At 38.8% G+C, this 20,574-nt stretch overlaps 1 protein-coding gene across 4 annotated transcripts in view; it reads left to right on the plus strand.

Annotated features, from left to right (window-relative positions):
* The window catches only part of PPP2R2A (protein phosphatase 2 regulatory subunit Balpha), an 80,852-nt gene that overhangs the window by 26,109 nt on the left and 34,169 nt on the right, over positions 1-20,574 (plus strand). The gene's annotated exons all lie outside the window — the stretch shown is intronic.

Here is a 20,574-nt window from a genome sequence, read left to right on the forward strand (position 1 = left end):
AGGGGTCTGAAGTGGATAAGCTGGTTTTGCCAGAGATTACCCAGGATTGCAGATTTTTTCTGCTCAGGGTCTTGGTGTATTGCTCTTGTGTGCGTGGTCAGCTCTGGCTGAAATCTGTGTTCTAGCCCATAGGGGAGAGACGAGAGAGAAGGGCACGGACTTGGTATAAGAGAATCAAAGAAATTCAGCTTCTAATTTCCTGTTGAAACTGTGAGAGTGTGTGTGTGTGTGTGTGTGTGTGTGTGTGTGTGTGTGTGTGTGGTTCTGAGGGTGAAGGTGCCAGATGTTCTGTTGCTAAAGGAGAAAGGGGGAAATGGCCACTCATAGGCACGGTTAGTCTCTGCCTCAGCTAGTAATTCTTACAACTTTTACTCAGGACTTTTTAACTCCTTAGTTCAGTCCTGTTTCCTTCCCGCTTCCAATTTAGTGTAAAAGCCTTATATAGGATCCTAATTCAAAGAGTTTAATATTTTTTATGATATGAAACAATTGGAAATTTGAACAGTTACTGGATATTTCATCTTAAGGAAGTGCTTTTGATTTTTTTTTTTTTTAAGGTATGGTAATGGTGTTTGGTTATATTGAAAATGGTGGTCTTTTAGGCATCTTTCCTGAGGTTTTTAATAGGTGAAATAATTTGATGTCTGGGATGTACATGACATAACGTGGCCTGGCTTTCTAGATGAAACAGGATTGGCTATGAATTTTTAATTGTGGAAGCTGCGTGATAGGTATACAGGAATTTGTACTATGCTCTTCTGCCTACTTTTGTATGTGATTGAAATACTCTAATGAAACGTTTAAACTATTAGTTTATACTGATGCCTCCAATTTAAATTGAATGCCACAGGTTATTCCCTCGTTCTGTATTTGTGTCTTTCAGATCTCATGGTGAAAACCTTAGTTCCCAGCCCTGTAACTTTTTTTTTTTTTTGGTCAGAATATAAAGACGGACAGAACCTGGACCTTTGATCACATTAAGCCAGTGCATTAACTAACCCTGGGTTTCTTTGCCATGCCTTGGGACATTTTATGTGAGATGACAATTTTTTTATTGTGGTAAAATACACATAAGGTTTACCATTTTAAAGTGTACCATTCAGTGTCTTTACGTGCATACAAATATGTTGTGTAACCATTACCACCATCCTTCTCCAGGACTCTTTTCGTCTTCCCAAACTAAAACTCTATACGCATTAAACACTAAGTCCTCATTCCTGTCTCCCCATCCCCTGGCAATCCCCAGTCTACTTTGTGTCTCTGTGAATTTGACTCCTAGATGTTTCCTATCGGTGGAATCCTACAGTATTTTTCTTTTGTGACTGTTAGAGCATGTCATAATTTTCTTTCTTAAGGCTACATGATAGTATGTATATACCACATTTTGTTTGTTCATTTATATGTTGATGGACATTTGAATTCCTTTCACCTTTTGGCTATTTGAATAGTGCTGCTATGAACATTGATCTTCAATTATCTATTCAACTTCCTGCTTTGAATTATTTTTGGTAAGTAACCTAAGAAGCGTAGTTAATGTATCACCTAGTAATTCTGTGTTTAACTTTTTAGGAACAATCATACTGTTTTGCATAGTGGCAGCACCATTTTACATTTTTACCAGCAATACACAAGGTTTTTAATTTCTCACACTTTTTTTTAAATAAGAATTTTATAGTTTTAGGTCGTCAGCCCTTTGATCCACTTTGAGCTAATTTTTAATATGATGTAAGGCCGGGGTCCATTTTTTTTTTTTTTCTTTTGTGTGTGGATATCCAGTTTTCCTGATTCCATGTTTTGAAAAGACTGTACTTTCCCTATTCATTGGTCTTGGCAACCTCGTGCAAAATCATTTGACCGTATGTGCAAGGGTTTCCTTCTGAGCTCTCTTCCATTGATAGAACCCGTTAGGATGGATTTTTCTGTTTATGCAAAAAGTGCTTTAGGGATTTTGTTAGGAATCAAGTCTTCTAATCCATGAACATGGAATGTCTTTTCATTTATTTATGTCTTTATTTTAGCAATGTTTTGTAATTTTCAATGTAGAAGTCTTTTGTCTCCTTGGATGAATTTATTCCTTAGTATTTTATTCATTTTGATGCTACTGTAAATGAAATTGTTCTTTTAATTTCCTTTTGGGATTGTTCATTGTTAGTGTATAGAAACAGCTGATTTTTGTGTGTTGATTTGATATTCTGTATCTTTGCCAAGGTAAGTGATTTTATTCCCTAAGTGTAGTGCTAAAATGTTTGAAAACCACCTTTCTTTCAAAACCTCCCCTGGAAATCTGGTGAGATCAGATTTGACCTTTAGGCCCTGTGCCTTACATGTGCAGTAAAGGATAGCTGCTTCTCTTGGTTATATCCTGTACAGCCATATGTGGTAGACATATGTCTGCTTAACATGTTTGTGTGTGTTGACTCTCTTGTTCTCTTGTCAGCAGAAGACGAAAAAGCGGAATTCTGATTATTTGCAAACTCTACACTTTGTATTCCAGGGTATCAGATCAGAAAATATGTTGCTGCCTGATTCAGTGTTTGTTGATTCTTCCCCTCCTATCCCTTTCGTTAATATTCTCAGGAGATAGAATAAGCTATTGGAAGAAGGTAAAAGAAGTACATGGCATAGGGAAAGTATTTTTTTTTTTTAATTGTTAAGCCAAAAGTGGGTATTTTGGCTTGTGAATTAGAACACTACTGGTACTCTAACTTACTAGTCTTAAGTATTATGTCTGTTCCACAGTGGTGAGTGCCCACTGCTGGGGATGCAGTTGTAGGTACTTGTTTACAACTCTGTGGTTAATTCATCCTGTCTGTGTGATTAGTTCATATAGCTGATCAGCTGTGTCTCTCTGCCCTTTAAGATTCTAGGTAGATTGTTAGTGTTGTTATGCTTACTAAGTTTTGTAATGTTTTAAACTGAACCAAGTTTGGTGGCATGATTATTGTTACTATTATTTTAAGAAATCAGCAGTTTCTTAAATTAACATGGTAGAAAATATCCTGGGAATTGATGGTGTAGATTAAAACTTCTTTGTTTTATCCAACAATAGAGTTGAATTATATGGCTAGGAGCACCAACAAGCATTTCCTGTCACATTTATCAAAACAGTCTTTTAAAGAATGTGTAGAGGGCCTTACTTAAACAAATAGCTGTGTTGACTTTGGGAGGAGGATGGTTTCCTAAGCCCATGTGTTAGACAGATGACACACTGAAATGACCAACGAGCATAATAAGGAGAATTCGGTATCCTTGGAAACACTGGAAAGGTGCCATAACTAAACTAAAAAATTTTAGCAGGAAACAGTACAAACAAAAAACATTGTGAGGGAAGGCCTTAGTGTAAATGTGGTAGTGCGGCACTGGAAGGAGTAAGTGACAGGACCTGCTCTGAATTGTCAGAGTTAGAATTGAAGGGGGAGCCACAGTATAGGACAGTTGGTTCCTGTATTCTGAAATGGGATTAGAAACTGAATGACTCTTACCAAGATGAATGTGACCAGTAGAGAAGGCTGGCCACCCATGGTGGCAGGAGACACTGGACCATGAAGCACAAAGTTGAAACTCTGCCCCCAAGTTTCCTTCTTTGTCAGGCAGCCTCTAAGGTGGCCCCAGTGATCCCTGGCTTCTGGTATTTAGGTCTCCATGTAACCTCCTCCCTTTGGGTGTGTCTGGACCTCTAGTGACTGGATTCCACAAACCAGGCAAGATGCTGGGGTGCTCCTTTGGAGGTTAGGTTACAGAAAGCTTTTGGCATTCATGTTGGGCTGCCCCATTTCACTTGCTGAGAGAAGCCAGCTATCACGTTTGTGTGGTTCCATGTGGAGCTCACATGTCAAGGATCTGTTATGTCTGGCCAACAGCCAGTGACCTGACACCTGTCAGCAGCCAGGTGCCCGAGCTTGGAAGTGGATCCTCCTCCAGTCAGGCTTTCGGATACCTGCAGCTTTGTGAGAGACCTTGAACTGAAGGCCCCCTGGCTAAGTCACACCCAGATTCCTGACCTTCTGTGAGATAATAAATGCTTGTTGTTTGAAGCGGCAACCTTGGGGGCGATTTTTAAGGCAGCAGTAGAGAAGTACACAGGAAGTAACAATGTAAACATTTTCCCTCCTTAGTCTGAGATTTGAACTTGGTTCCAATGTGTATTCTGGTTATACCCAGCGCAGTTTCCAATATTACATAAACACCAGGCCTTTTTCTTTAAAGGCACATACAGAAAATGAAGGACACATACAGATTCAGTAGGTACTGTGAAGGAGGGTGACCAGTGAGTGTGACCAGTGACTTCCCATGAAGTAGGCTTACTTCAGGAAGCAAGAGAAACTCAAGTTTAAAGAGCAACTAATTAGTTCCTCTGAGAGACCAACAAGCATTTGAAAGGATCAGAGAGCAGGAAGGAGTTCTTTTTTTTTTTTTTTTTTGAGACAGAGTTTAGCTCTTGTTACCCAGGCTGGAGTGCAATGGCGCAATTTCGGCTCACCGCAACCTCCTCCTGGGTTCAGGCAATTCTCCTGCCTCAGCCTCCCAAGTAACTGGGATTACAGGCACGCCCCACCATGCCCAGCTAATTTTTTGTATTTTTAGTAGAGACGGGGTTTCACCATGTTGACCAGGATGGTCTCGATCTCTTGACCTCGTGATCCGCCCGCCTTGGCCTCCCAAAGTACTGGGATTACAGGCTTGAGCCACTGCGCCCGGCCTAGGAAGGAGTTCTTAAGTGAAATTTGTGATTCTTAACTATTGGCTCTTTGGAATCAGGTAGCAGCAGGGTTTTAGAAATACTCCCACAATACAGTGGGAAAAGGAAGTTGAAAATTGTAACAAAAATATAAGGAACACAGCATTTGTTTTTATTCATTTTCTCAGTTGCATTGCTACAGAGCCTGTTTCAGGTGCTCAGCAGCTGTGTGTGGCTAATGGCTTCTGTACTAGAGAGTGCAGAATAAAACATTTCTATCATAGAAAGTTTTGGTGAACAGTGCTCTGGCAAAAGGTATAGAGTGTCTTCCAGAAAACTCTGAGGGAAAAAAATCTGATAAACTAAGAATCCTAAATTGATGAAGTTATCCTTTACATTGGCAGTGCAACAAGTTGGCATTTGATAGGTGTGCAGGAACTCAACAGTATATCACTTAGGTACTTTACTTGGCGGGGGTGGGGGGGGTGGGGGGGTGGGGGGGGTGGGTAAGGACTTAAATACATCCAGCTGAGTATTTAGCATCTCAAAAGCATGAAAAGTCAACTTCAGCATTGTTTAACTCTCTTTATCCTGTTTCCCAGAATAACCCAAGACTTACATATAAAAGTAGGAGAAAATCTTCATCTTTCACAGATATTAAGAGGATGCCCTTCATAAGGCAGACTTCAGACTGTCAGAACGGTGGATTCAACCTAGACAGTTCAACTCTAGAGCTTCCTCTCTCCTGACAATGATAAATAAAGTCACAAGAAGTGGCAGTTTTTAAAGACATTAATCTATTGAAACCACGTTTGCTGAAATCACTAAAAAGTCTCCAAGTTACCCAGTTTCATTCTCAGCCCTCCCTTTACTTGATATTTAAGAAGCTTTGGATACAATTCATCACTGCCTCCTTTTAAAAACATGGTCTTTGCCTAGCTTCCAGAAAATTTCCTACTCACCAGTAGTTCCTGTGCAGTCTACTTTTCTACCTGGTCTCAAAACTCAATCCTTAATCCAGACCTCTGGCTTTCTTTATCTATGTTTATTCACTAGGAAATCACATTTAAGTGTCATGTGACTTTAAATGTCTTCTCTGAGCTGATGGTGCCCTAACTGTATCTCCTTTTCCCTAATCTGCTTTCAGATCAATTTAGCTGTCTATGTAGAAAACACAAACACACTTTCTTGCACAACATGCTTCTGATACATAATAATATGTGAGTTTTTTGCTGTATATCAAGCAAGCAATCAGTTTGCAGCAGACACCTGCTGGGTCCTCTCCAATTCATTTCTAACACTGTCTGGAAGTAGCATCAGATTCCACAGGTTGAAGGGGCTTAGTCCCACAAGACTGCCCTCCACTTTTTCCAGTGCCAGTTGGAAGCCGCAGGTTAACTGTACTTCTGACCAGTCTTGGGTATGTCTTGGTCAGAGACGTGAAAACGGACTTATACAGTTGTATTCCCTGTTCAGATGCTGTTAAATACTTCATGTAAGATAAATATCTGCCTATTAATGATACTAGGTGCATTCAGCCATATAAGTACCTGGACATTATTCTTGGCTTTCATCTGTAGTTGTCTACACTTTATCAATTATCAGGCCTTGTTTTACATACTTTGGAAATGTATTTTAAAATTTGTTCCCTTCTGACCCCTCTTTGGCCTCTGTGCTTTAATTTCTTCATTTGTTAAATGGGTGTATTGATACAGCCAACTTAATAGGTTTGTTGTGAGGATTAAATACCTAACATACAGTATGTAAGTTTCACTTATGTTTATTTTTGAGACAGGGTCTCACTTTGTCACCCAGGCTGGAATGTGGTGTGGTGTGATCTTTGCTTACTGCAGCCTCAGCCTCCTGGACTCAAGCCATCCTCCCATCTCAGCCCCCCAGGTAGCTGAGACTACAGGTGTGTGCCACCACGCCTGGCTAATATTTTCTGTTTTTTGTAGAGACGGGGGTTCACCATGTTGCCCAGGCTGGTCTTGAACTTCTGAGCTCAAATGATCTTCCCGCCTTGGTCTCCCAAAATGCTGGGATTACAGGTGTGAGCCTCCGTGTTGGCTTGTTATGTAAATGTTAAATGTTGCTGTCTAATAATACCATATTTTACTATTACTGGCTCAGGTCACTATCATTGCTTAACTGGGTTTTCTGGCGTAACTCCAGATTGGTCTCCAGTTTTCCCTTTGCTTAGGTTCCTCCCAGTTCTCAGTCTCCTTCACTTCAGTTTCAGCAATCTAAGGTGCACGTCTGATTGGATTGCTCTTACTTAAAATTCTCAAGTGGACTCCTTTTTGACATTGGAATAAAGTCTGTAAAATTGTTTTGTAACATACCTTAAAGACTCTAGCCATTTTCTCTAAATATTCTGCCCCTTTGTTTTCAGTCTGTGGGTGAACTGGAAAAATTTTATCAGGAAACAGACTGTTGGGTATGACTCTACCATGACTGTAGATAGACAGTGAAGTGCTTTCTGATTCTTACAGCTTGGCCCTAATAGTCACAATTTGTGAAGATTTTAGGGCGATATTAATGGCCAGATACCCATTCCAATTATAAACCTTAATCAGGCATACATAGATGCAGGAGTTTTATGCTGTGCTGCTTGTTTATATAATCTCCTTGAGAAAGTATTTACATTGTGTTTAATAAGGCCACTGAATGAGGTGGTTTGCTTTGCGAAGTTAATTACTAGCCAGTTAAAAGTTGGGGAACATCTAATGAGGATGATAACTAACTTTAAGGTCTAGAATGCTCAGTTTAGAGCTCTTCTTTCTTATATAACAGTTATATACCAAGGTTTATTGTCTGTTTTAAAAAGCACACCTGTAGGCTGCATGTATTAGCAGCTGTTTATCTTTCTGTTCTTTGTTGCAGTAGGATATGGTTCCATTCCATTTTATCCAGACAGGATAACATATTATCCAGGAACAAGCTACAAAGAAGGGAAACTGGTTCCAGGACACATCTCTGGAAGTTACCTTGTGGACCCTGACGCTCATGGCAGCATTACAATGCAGGTTCTGTCTGAGCATCCAGGTTAGCACAGCACATCTTCCTGTTCACTGTCAGAGGCTAAGGGAAGGTTATCTTAAAGGCCAGTAGCACTTTTTCTCCATAGTCTGGTTGTTGGAAATCATGGCAAAGTCAAGGTGATATTGTGGCCAAGAGACACAGGAGTACAGAATCCTGTCCTTGACCAACCATACTTCTCCCTGAGGCCTCTGGGAGTGTACATGCAAAGGGCAGCAAAGCAGGGCGATTACTTGCTTGGTCTTAAGCTTTAGACTCTAGTGAGCTCAGTGGGACCATTTGGAGAACTTTTTTTACCTAGGCTCGATTGACCAGAATAGGCTGGAAACAGTGAAGACTCACTTCTGCCCTCTGTTACAAAGCCTAAAGGTCAGCAAGCTGTAGCTTACCAGTGTGCTCACCGTGTACCCCTTTTATTTAGGTTCATTCGTGCGGGGTTCACTTCTTTGTGCTTATTGCTTGTTTAACCTTCAAAGCAACTCTGTGAGTCAGATATGTAAAGGTGAGGACACTTGAGTCTTTAAGGGGCCAGGTTGCTTTCTCAGGGTCATACAGGCAGTGGTGGAGGTGCGGATTTGAGGCTCTGACTGTACCCATTTCTTTTCACATGTGGCCCTGAGGATGTGTTAGAGGTGTGCTACGATCCCTCTGCCCTTGGCAGTGGGTACCTGAGTGGGGTCTTAGCTGACCAGAGTGCCTGGGCAGACAAGAGCAGCTCCATCTTCCCTTTACAGTGTGTTATGTAAACATTAAATGCGGCATGCGCCCTGACGTGAGGAAAGTAGAAGCCCACTAGCCTGCTGCACTCAATCAGCGAGAGAGAGCATTTACCCCTCCTCTTCTTCTGCTGCCCTCTCTTCGGCCTCAGGTTACAGGAATAAGATAGTTAATCCCAAGTGGGGAAACCGTTTGAAGAGTACTGAAGGGAGGGAAAGGAATGGTTGGAACCTGCTTCAAGCGGGAACAGGTGAGCAGGTCAAGCCTTATTCGCTTTTGAGGAGGAAGGGATTCCTAAAGGACAAACCGAACTTGCTCTTCAGGGTGTTAAAATAAAACGTTCTTAAATCCTGAACATCACACATTTCTGGGAGGAGTATCCTGCCCTTTGGGAAAAATAGCAAGAGCTTCGAGCTCCCTCTAGAGGCAAGCAGTGATAAAAGAGCGTCATGTTAGGGAAATCATTGTACCTGAAGCTAATGTACTTTTCAGCAGGAAACTATCATTTTATATATACAGTAAAATGTTTTCTTATATTGGAAATAAATTGGTGCCTCTGAAAAGAAATTTGGGTTAATCATATTCTAATTAGGTGTGGGGGGCAATTGTAAAGTTCATTTACTGTGTAGAAATATAGCTGAGAAGATGATGAAAATGGGTCATGTGTCCTAACAAAATAGTATATTAAAAGCGTTGGAACAAACCAGATCAAAATAAGAATCTGATTTCTGTGCTGTTTTGTGCTGGAATGTTTTGGCAGTGGACCCTTGAATTGAACAGAGATAAAGGTGATCTATAATACCGGCTGTGTTCCCACCCAGTCCTCCCCCTCATCTGAACAAAACCAGTGAGTACCAGAAGAGTAATATTAGGAAATGCAAGATGCAGGCATATGTTCAAACTTCTGAGTAAGCTAACATATACAGTTTCTTAACTTTTAGAGTTTCAGTTTACCAAATGATTCATCTATTCCAGGATAGACATTTTAGTCATAACCACAGATGTCAAGGAGTTGGTTATGGGTTTAACCCTTTACTGTATTTAGTCCTTTTGTTCTCAATATATTTATACTTCTCTAACGAAGTCACTGAGAGAATTCAGTTCTAAAATCTTAAGAAGTAATTTAGATGGTGGTAATATTAATATATAAAAGTTGCATTCCCACCAGGAATATGTGAGAGTAATTGCTTAATACCTGCAGTAAATATTGCCTCTTTTTTAAAAAAAATCTTAATTATGGGAATGGTGTGTAGTGGCATATCATTTTTCTACCTTGTAGAAATCCATCTACGTATTATCAAAGTTTCCATGGTTATTTTTATGCAAATGGCTGTCACATATTTGTTAACCTGGTTTCCCTTTCTGGTAAGCTATAATTTTGAATGTTTTTTTTTTTTTTTAATTTTGTAAAATTAGGATCAGATGTGCTTTGTAACTTTTTAAAAACTCTGTGGTACATTGTGGACCATATTCTTAGAGATCTGTTATTTTTTTGTACTGGCATGTGCAAGTACACATAGCTGGACAGCAGAGGAATATTTACTAAAATAATAATGGTTCCCTCAGAAGTGGGGCTAAGAGTGATGATTATCCTTTTTCTATAAAGTAGTTTATTTGTGAGATTAAAGAGTGAAGTTAATATTAATTAAGGACCTATGTTATGATAATCTCATTACTGCAAGTAATCTTTAAAAATCATATTGTATATAAATACATCTGATACATAATTTGCAATTTGCATAAATCTGCTAATTCTTCCAGTGGTGGGATTTCAAGGTTTCTTAACACTTTGTTTTCTACGAATTGGTTAATTTATAGTGATCACTGTATCATTTTTTATGAACACAATACTCTTAAATACTTACATATTTAGATTGCTGTAAAACTTTTTAAGTACCTTTGTTGCAGTACTGATTTTAAGGTTACTAATCGATTGATTTAACCATTGGCTATTAATCTTTAGCTATTTTATCATGGTTAGAGAATATGGGCTTTATCATTTGATTTCTTGGAGTTTCTCTGTAGGTCAGTGTATGTATTTAATTGCATACCTTTTTAGAAGAAATAAATATTTTTAATTTGGTATAATTTTTCTGTATGTCTATTTGTCAGTTACATTTTTTAGGTGTCTATCCCTCTCCCTCCCAAATCCCATCCCTTTACCTACCCTGTCGTCTGCTACATTTTCATCAACTCCTTATTCCTAGTAACCCTGATCATTGTAAAGTTAAAATCTGTATTGGGCATAAAAATTTATGACTGTTACACATTTTCACCATACCTTTTATCTCCTTACCTACCTAGTATAAAACGCCTTTTTCCTATTGAATTCTTTTTTAAAAAATTTGACCGGTCATTGGGGGCATTAGCTGTATTTATTAGGCATGGGCCAAGTTCAATAGCTATTTGGCAGTTTGCAGGATAGTTTTGAACGAGAAAAATTGTTCCATGGTCTGCATAGCTTACCATATACTGCCAAATTGTTCATGATACTGGAAAAAGAAAGTTTATTTTCTAAGCCTAGAAACTGTTTTACTTACAAAGGGTTTTTTTCGGGGATGGGGGAGGTGGGTGTGGAGGCCACGACTTTAATGTATGTACAAAAGGCTACTGTGTAAATCAAGGAAATGTTGGGATTTTTTTACAAAGAATTCTTCACAACTTTGCAAAATCACATCACCACTGAAGTGGTGCTAAATGGGTTTTGAGTTGCTGGTACAGTATACCCATGTGAGTCTACATTTAAAACTGAACCTTTCATGTTGAGTACTCTGCATACTTTGTCATCATGCCTTGAGTATTTACATTTAGTCATCATGTTTTCAAATAGTCCCACCCTGCCCCTTCCCAGGACTGCAGTGTTATTTACGTTAGAAGAACACTTGGTGTTATTCCACAGGTCAGGTCTTGGTTACTTTTTCTCCCTCTCTTTGCTTTATTTTGTTTAGATTATAGTGTAGTTCTTCAAGTTCATGATACTTTCTACTACAGTATTAAATCTATTAGTCCTATTCAGTGTATGTTTGATTTCAAATAGTATTTTTTTTTTATTTTTAGTCACATTTTTGCCTTTCATCTTTTATTTCTTTTATTGATTCTTTGTTCTTTTTTTTTTTTTTTTTTTTTTTTTTTTTGAGACTTCTCACTCTGTTGCCCAGGCTGGAGTGCAGTGGTACAGTCTCTGCTCACTGCAGCTTTCACCTTCTGGGTTCATGTGATCCTCCCACATTCAAGCCATCCTCCCACCTCAGCCTCCTGAGTAGCTAGGACTGCAGGACTACACCACTGCGCCTGGCTAATTTTTTTGTATTTTTAGTAGAGACAGAGTTTCACCACATTGACCAGGCTGGTCTTGAACTCCTGACCTCAAGTGATCCACCTGCCTTAGCCTCCCAAAGTGTTGGTATTGCAGGCATGAGCCAGCGTGCCTGGCCCATGATTTATTCTTGATCATATGGAGCATATTTACAAAAGCTGTTTTTGGTCTGTGGCTGCTAGAACCTTAATTCTATCATTTTCATCGCTTCTGTCTCTGTTTATACTGGTTTATTTTTCTTCTGATTATGGGTTGTATTTTCCTGCTTGATGGTATTCCTGGTAATTTCAGATTGGAAACCAGGCAGTGTGTATTTACATCGTAAAGTGTTGGATTTTGTTCTAGCACATAGTTAAGTTACTTGGGATAGATTTGATCATTTCCAAGGATCAAATGTTTGTTTTAAAACTTTGTTAGGACAAGTTTGGTCTTCAGTGTTAATTCAGCCTGATTATCAAGGTGTCACCCTTCTGAGAACTCTACCTGGTAGTGGGGGTTTCTCCCCTCTGGCTGGTAGGAACCCTAATTTTTCAGAGCCCTCATATGTCGCTTCATATATGTCCAGATCAGTATTTAGCCAGATTCTAAGTGAGCCACCTGTAGATACATTTTTTGGGGTACTCTGCTTTATGTTGTATCTGCTTTAATTTTCTGGTCTCTGGATTCTTTGTAACTCACCACGCTGTCTTGGTCCTTCCCATCAGTAAGCAAGAGCCACTAAAGGGATCACTTTATTTTCCTTCTCTAAGAGTTGACTGTTCTCTACCCCACATTGTTCATTGTCTGAAAAACAGTTGTTTCATATATTATTTTTGGTTTTCTAGTCTTTCATAGCAGGACAATAAATTCAGATTATCTTAACTTCTTCATGGTCAGAAATGAGATTCGTGCCATTTAATTTTTTTTTTGTTTTTTGTCTTTTACTTTAACCTCTTGAAAGTAGTAGTAGTAGTAAAAATTACACATTTTTATTGGGTACTTTTTCTGAATGCCTTTGTTTATATAGTCTCGGTGTTCTTTGTTAATCTTTTGTCTTTTTACTGAAATATAACAAAAAGTAGAGAAAACTGATTACTTGGTCGAGCTTTTGGGGGAAGTCAAATGTCATTTGTAGAAAGAAGATTTATTATAGTCAACTTGATAAGAGCATTTTCTTCCAGGTATGAACATTTAATTTTGTATTAGAATACTACACTGGCAGCCCTGTTTGTTTGCAGATACTTGCTCTTTACACAAATGCAGCCCTTGGTGACAGTAATTGGAATGCAGAATTTTAAGATACAGTGGTTACTCAAGAATTTTTGTGAACCTCATAGTTATCTTAAGATTGATGCTATTTTGTGTTGCATGAAATAGATCTGGATTTTCAGAGTTGTTTATTTGCTACAGCAATGTTTAGAATGTTTTATTACTTTTAACCTTTTAAATGGACTGTTTCACTGTCAAGTCTAATTATATTGAGGGAAATATCAGAATTGGGTTTGTTAGCATCCAAGGAATGGAACCTAGGTCAGCTGTTTAAAGTGGCGCTTTCAGGAATCTGTAAATCAGATGGTTAAAAAAAAAAAGCAGGCCAGGCGCGGTGGTTCACGTCTGTAATCCTAACACTTGGGAAGGCAGAGTTGGGAGAATCACGTGAGGCCAGGAGGTCAAGAGCAGCCTGGTCGACATAGTGAAACCCTGTCTCTACTAAAAAATTAGCTGGGTGTAGTGGTGCACACCTATACTCCCAACTAGTTAGGAGGCTGAGGCATGGAGAATTGCTTCAGCTGGGGAGCCAGAGGTTGCAGTGAGCTGAGATTATGCCACTGCACTCCAGCCTGAGTGACAGAGTAAGACTCTGTCTGGGAAAAAAAAAAAAATACAAATTGATACCAAAATACCGTTTAAAAAGGAAAAAAAATACTTAAGCAATTCGTCTCGGTTGTTTCCTCCCCTCCTTTATTTTTTGAAAACAGGGCGTTTGCCAGGCCAACATGGTGGAACCCCGTCTCTACTAAAAACAGAAAAATTAGCTGGGCGTGGTGGCGGGTGCCTGTAATCCAAGCTATTTGGGAGGCTGAGGCAGGAGAATCTCTTAAATCTAGGAGGTGAAAGTTGCTGTGAGCCAAGATCAAGCCACTGCACTCCAGCCTGGGCACCAGAGCAAGACTCCATTTCAAAAAAAGGGGGAAGGTGCATTTACATATTGACTTGGTCTTTATGTCTTGTAATTCATGCTGTAGTTGTTGTTGCTTATTTTGCCTTAGGATACTCCTTTGGTTTTTCTTAAACGTTTACTGAATCCTTTACTGATTAATGCTTCATCTGTAGGGATTGCAATGCTTTCTCTTATCAGCCGTGTTAGTGGGTAGATTTAGAATGTCTATCACCCAGTGCCTTGAATGTAGCAGATGCCGAATAAATATTTAAAAGTTTTGTTGTAGGGACAGGCAGTAACTGTAATGTGGTCATTAATAAGTAGGATAAAGTTGATGTTTGGCTCTAAATATTTTACTGGACACAGACATTTTGACAGTGAAAAAGAAGCAATAAATTGAGTAGTTATACATTATCCATTGTCCAGAGATTTATAGAATTCTGTGCTGTCACCTTATCTGTATGGTGCTAAATTTGAATCCTGGCTCTGACAGCTGATTACTGTGTGATTTTTCTCAGGCAGGTTGATCTCTCAGGGGTTTTTCTTTGTTTTTCTATACCTTGAAAATGATATGCATGTTACAGTGATGTTATAAAGATTAAGAGTGAATAAATGCCTGCTTGGCGCAGTGTTTGGCACATTTTGGTTGTAACATCTGTATATGCTTTGACATTAGTTTGAAATGACTTTGTGTTATTTTAATGCCAGTATTCAGTTATAATATAAAGCAGTTTCACAAACATTTTCTGCAAAGGGCCAGATAGTAAATATTTTCAGTCTGTGCTGTCTATTCATATTCAGCTTATAGGCATGGCTGGGTTCCAGTAAAGCATTATTTATAAAAACAGGTGGTGGGCCACAGCTTTCCAAGTTTGTGTTTCTTTCTTTCTTTCTTTTTTTTTTTTTTTTTGGTTGCTGTTTTCATTTGGCACCTTTGACACAATGTTGTTTTACCTATTGAGTATTTCAAATACCTTCAGCTTTATTAAAAAATTATATAGGTGGCTAGGTGCGGTGGCTCATGCCTATAATCACAGCACTTTGGGAGGCTGAGGCGGGCAAATCACCTGAGGTCAGGAGTTCGTGGCCACCCTGGCCAACATGGCGAAACCCTGTCTTTAGTAAGAATACAAAAATTAGCCGGACATGGCAGCGGTTACCTGTAATCTCAGCTACTCAGAAGGCTGAGGCAGGAGAATTGATTGAATCCAGGAGGCAGACGATACTGTAAGCCAAGATCACTGCACTCTAGCCAGGGGTGTACAGCTAGACTCTGTCTCAAAAAAACAAAAACAAAATTATATAAGTAATACAGTTATAACCCTCTTTGCACTAATTTTGATTGGTTTCTTTCAAGTCATTTATTTGAGACATAGTTTTCAAATGGAATTATAAAACCGAAGAGTAACTTTACAAAGTGCCTCACAACAGAAGAGCTGAGGTATTTAGAGAATGCCAAGACTAGTAATAATTTAGTCATTTGATGGATAGTGATTATTTTTTACACCCATTTATATATACAGTTTATGAATTTCCCCTTGCTGATTTTTATCCTGAGAGTTACATTTTTGAACCTTTTGCTATCTGTGTCCTATTCTGTTTATTAGAGTATGCAAGAAACAGAAGATAGGTGACAAGAAAGGAACAGCTTTATGAAGTAAAAATGGACCAATGACACTGTCGTCATCTCCACTACCAACTGCTCATCCACTCACAAAAGAAAGCAATTATGTCACCTTCTAGGAGTAAAACCTGCCTGGGTGCTGACAGTTTAGAAAGAGCGGGTGGGAAGAGTTAAGAATTTCATTCTGTATAATAAATTATAAATCCCTTGCTTTGTATTAATAGTATATAAATTTAAGAACATTGCAGTACTTTTTAAACAAAAGATTCTATTATGCCTTTTAAATACTGTGTTTTTGTTGAACAATTTGGAAATCAATATTTTTCTAAAATTGCTGGGTTGACCTAAAGGTTAGTGGGAGAGTGGACTCATGTTCTGAAAGGAGGTCGTCCCTTTTCATTAACTCTGTTAGAATGTTCCTTTTAAGATTAATACAGACATATTTCATTGTAAAATAACATTGTAATTGGTCATAGGACGGATTCTTTTCCTTTTAAAGAAGTTCTTCTTTGGCATTTTGTTGGTGATGGTTTGTGAAGATACAACTCAGCCGATGTGCTATACTAAGCCATGCATAAATTTGGTAGGATAGCTCTGACAGTGATGTCAGTTTTTGCTTTTAAAAAACATGATAGTTATTCCGATATCCAGAGTAGAGCATTTGCAGGTATTCATAGCTTTTGTTAATTGTTTTAAAACTAGCATCCAAGGAATCTAAATTTTTATGGCACGTTTACATTTTCAGCCTGCTCCTCTGGGGGCAGTCTCTATTTGTATAAGAGAGTTGTGTCTTTCACCTAGAGTGCATTGTTTAAAGGTGCAGAATTCTCTTAGTTCCAGCATTCTTGTGTTTGCCATGAAAGTCAGTATCCACTCTGTAATGTTTTAGACCTATGCTGTCCAGTCTGGTAGCCACTAGCTACATATGGGTATCAGAACGTGAGAAGAATATTTTCTAGGGTAGATTATTTTCTGCAAACCTGGATACCAGTATTTGGCCAGCCTTGTTTGGGTATAGCATGAAACAGTCTCCTTGTTTTCAGGACTGTGCTTCCTCACTTTTTGCATGTCCTGGCATTCCTAAAAAGCAGTGGTGTTTGTATGGGACCCTAGGTTACACAGTGTGGAGGGTGCTTACAACTAGAGCTTACAGATGTGGGTGCTCTACAGCACCAGACAAGCCCTTGCTTCATTCTTGGCACGCCAGTATGCAGTGGCACACACGGTGCAAAGCTGCTTCAGAGTGCTCTCCATAATTCATTCCTGAATGTTTTTCTTGGTCTCTGAGCAGAATTTGAATTCATTCTCCCTTATTATACATCATTTTAATATGTCATATTCTCATTGAAACTTTGTGAGACCTTGGCATTTCATAACTTAGAATACTTTCAAAGAATCACCCATAAACTCAGAGATTTAGTGAACAATTGTGTAGATGGTCTTTTCTTCTCTTTTGTTTTAGGGAGAAAGGAGGAAGAAGGAATACCATGACGTAGTGATAGATATATATTCTGTTTCCCAAACCAGGAAAATAGTTTTCATATTAGAAATATGGTTACATTAAATAAATGTGCTGTAAAAATCTCAACAAGGAGACCACTAATCTGCCCATCTACCTCCCCCAAATGAAAATTCCTCTACACTATTCAGATGAACAATGACTTGGTTGGTTGTTTCTAAAACTTTCTGTTGATTGGCTTTTGGCAAGATAAATAGTAACAAACACCAGTGTCTTAAGAAAATCTATAAATTGGTAATCCATTCACCCAGTATTTACCTCCCTCAGGGGTTTTGCAGTGAGTTGATTTTGTGGTGTAAATCTTTGGCTCTTATCCTTTCCTGATGTCCAGCCACTTGCTGTTTGGGCCAGTTTTTTCTAGGATTCCTCAGCCTACACCTGGGTGCCTCTTAAAATTCTTTATCCTTGCTACGAAACTGGTTCACTCTTAAATGCATACCATATCACTTTAAGTATTTCATTATAAAATAATTGCTCCTGCCATAAGAAATGATACAATATTGGGGCAAACGTCTTGTTGCTGTTGGATCTTGCAATAAAGTCTTTTTCTTCCTACACACCTCTCACTTTGCTCTTCCATTCACATGGTCAGTGATTACATTATAACTAGTTACGTGAGTCCCCCATCTTCAGTTTGGAAGATTGTACCTATTGCTTTATCACTTGATTCTTATTCTGTCTTCTCATAATAAAATAGGTAAGGGCTGGGTGTTGTGGTTCGTGCCTGTTCAAGGCAGGAGGATCGCTTGACTCCCAAGAGTTCGAGACCAGCCTGGGCAACATAGCAACACCCCGTCTGTACAAAAATAAAAATAAATTAGCCAGGCATGGTGGTCTGCACCTGTAGCTACTCAGGGAGCTGACATGGGAAGATTGCTTGAACCTGGGAGGTCAAGGCTGCAGTGAGGTACGTTTGCTGTACTGTACTCCAGTTTGGGCCACAAAGCAAGACCCCATCTCAAAAAATAATAAATTGGCATGGAATGTGCCTTCCCACCCCACCGACCTCCCAGTCCCAAATCTCAGTTGTTTTACTGTTATGCTGTCCTTACTGACTTAATCATCTCTAGGTTTTCTGTGTTCAGTTCACTTAAGGAATATTAGGGTTTCTTTATTAGAAATTGAGCCCAGCTGGGTGTGGTGGCACTTGCTTGTAATCCCAGCAATTTGGAAGGCTGCAGTGGGAGGATCACTGGCGGCCACGAGCTTGAGACCAGCCTGGGTGACATAGTGAGAGCCTGTCTCTACAAAAAAAAAAATTTTTTTTTTTAACTGGTAATAGAATTTATTCAAATGTGCCTTAATACAGGTGCTGGGGCTTTCCCATGGTGCTCTTGATATATAAGGCCCGGATATTCTGCCAGTTTTTTTTGAGCAGTGACACCAAGAAATTGACAGCCAGGTGAATGTTATACACAAGCTCATCGTCTGTCATCTTCACATGACCAACACGTGAAAATTATCCAGGCATGGTGGTGCATGCCTGTAGTACCAGATATTCAAGAGACTGAGATGGGAGGATCCCTTGATCCCAGGAGTTTGGCATGGTCGCACCACTGCACTCCAGCCTGGTCAGAGGGTTTTTTTGTTTTTTTGTGTGTGTTTTTTGAGACAGTTTTTTTTTTTTTGAGAGAGTTTCTCTCTCAAAAAAAAAAAAAGCCCATCCTACACCAAACCTGTCCATCTAACTTTACTGCTTAGCAGAGAGCGTAGTCAGACAAATTATGCCATGATCGTTTATGCAGCCCTTACTAAGTGTTAGCTGTAACAGCTCATCTACCTAACGAGGAGTCGTAATTAATTTAGGTGAATGCAACGACTTGGACCTGGGAAAGAGAGAAAATAAGTAACGGGCGCCTCAGCCCGTTATTCCGCTGAGTTGAACAGGAGATTGAGTCTGGTATTGGTTTCAGATGTGAGCATTTCAGCAAGCTGAGAGCGTATTCTAGCGTTCAAAGATAGGTATTTTTGGCCCAGCATGATTTTGTGTTAACTAGTTCATTTGATGTTTAGGCAGAAAAACAAATTATCAATGCTGTAAGGAATATTGTCTGAGTTGGACTTAGGAGAAAGAATTTGTGTCTTCAGAATGATGTCTGTGTGAGGGATTTGAATTTAAAGATAATTTTGACTCTATGTTTACCTTATTATTTGATTTTAGAGCCTAACCTTCAAATAAAATTTGACAGTTTTTTTTCTCTGCTACTCTTTGCTCCTACTTCTCTCCCCACTAATACTCTAATGGGCTTCAAGTCTGGGGACTTTGTATGTTTTTATTCCTTTATTCACTGCAGAAGTCAGTAGTACAGTACTGAACTCCTAATCAAACGACTTCTCGGTACTTAACTAGTGTTTGACTTTCCGTGGTAGCCCAGTACATTCAGTTGTATGCCTTTTGTGTTACTTATGTAAACAGTAAACACATTAAGTTTATTTTTTCCTCCTGGTAACTACTGTGGTGTAGCCAGGGTTTTTTTAAAATTTAAACCTGGCAGTGAGATGTTGTCCAAACAGTCTAAGATAGTGTGCACATTTTTATGAGCACTTAAATACATGCTGTTTTGTGGGAGAGCATGTGTAACTTTCGGTAGATTCTGAAGGAGTTCAAAAAGATTAAATGCCTTGGACCTAGACAATGGAGGAAGCAAATAAATCTTTTCAAAATCTAGACTTTAAAAAATTGCTAAAAGAAAATTATGAAGTGCAGTGCTGATAGGTAAATTTAAGTTTCTATATCGTCAGATTCTTAAATTGTTAACAGTGAACTATTGTACACCAGAAGGAGGCTGTTGTCTTATAAAGCTGATATTTAAAATGCATGTTGATAGGGGCTTTTCTAATTCCGCTTAATACTTTATAGTGACGAACTTGTTAATAACACAGTGATGAACTGTACGGTGTACTTGCTCTATCTGATGCCCGTTTCTGTAATTTAGAATTTTTTCCTTAAGAAAAGGGCTCTGGTGTGAAAACACAAGAAAAAAACCTGGCAGTTTTCTTTGGTTGTGACTGTGAAGTCAACACTGAACTGGTAGAATCCATGTGTCATAACTGGTTCTAGTGGCCCTGCGGTATAGGGAGCTGAAGGAGCCGTGTGCATTGAAGACACATAGCGCAAAGCGTATCTGGTGTGAAAAAGTGCGATCTATTTGCAAACATTTGCTTGAAGCTATGATTTGAATTTATGATGTAAAATTCTATCTGAAAGTATTTTTACGTTTAAAATTCCCTCCCCCCATGCTAGTAATATGTGCCTTTATTATAGGTGATTATTTGTGTTTACATAAGCAAGCTTATCAAATGTATATAAATAGCAAGATAATGTTTCAGGGTACTATCATAGACGTTTCACAAATTGTTGATTTCCTTGTATTCACAAATTTAGTGAAACATTAATGAACTAGTATTTGTTTTATTCTCTGTTAAAATAGTTTCGTACTGGTTTATTCTGAGGAGAATTTTTGTTGGTGGATCAAAATATTTATGAAAGAACTTTAGATTCACGTTATTTCTGATGGGTGGTTGATGTACTTCAGAG

This window comes from Saimiri boliviensis, chromosome 13 (assembly GCF_048565385.1).
Source record: "Saimiri boliviensis isolate mSaiBol1 chromosome 13, mSaiBol1.pri, whole genome shotgun sequence".
Lineage (NCBI taxonomy): Eukaryota > Metazoa > Chordata > Mammalia > Primates > Cebidae > Saimiri > Saimiri boliviensis.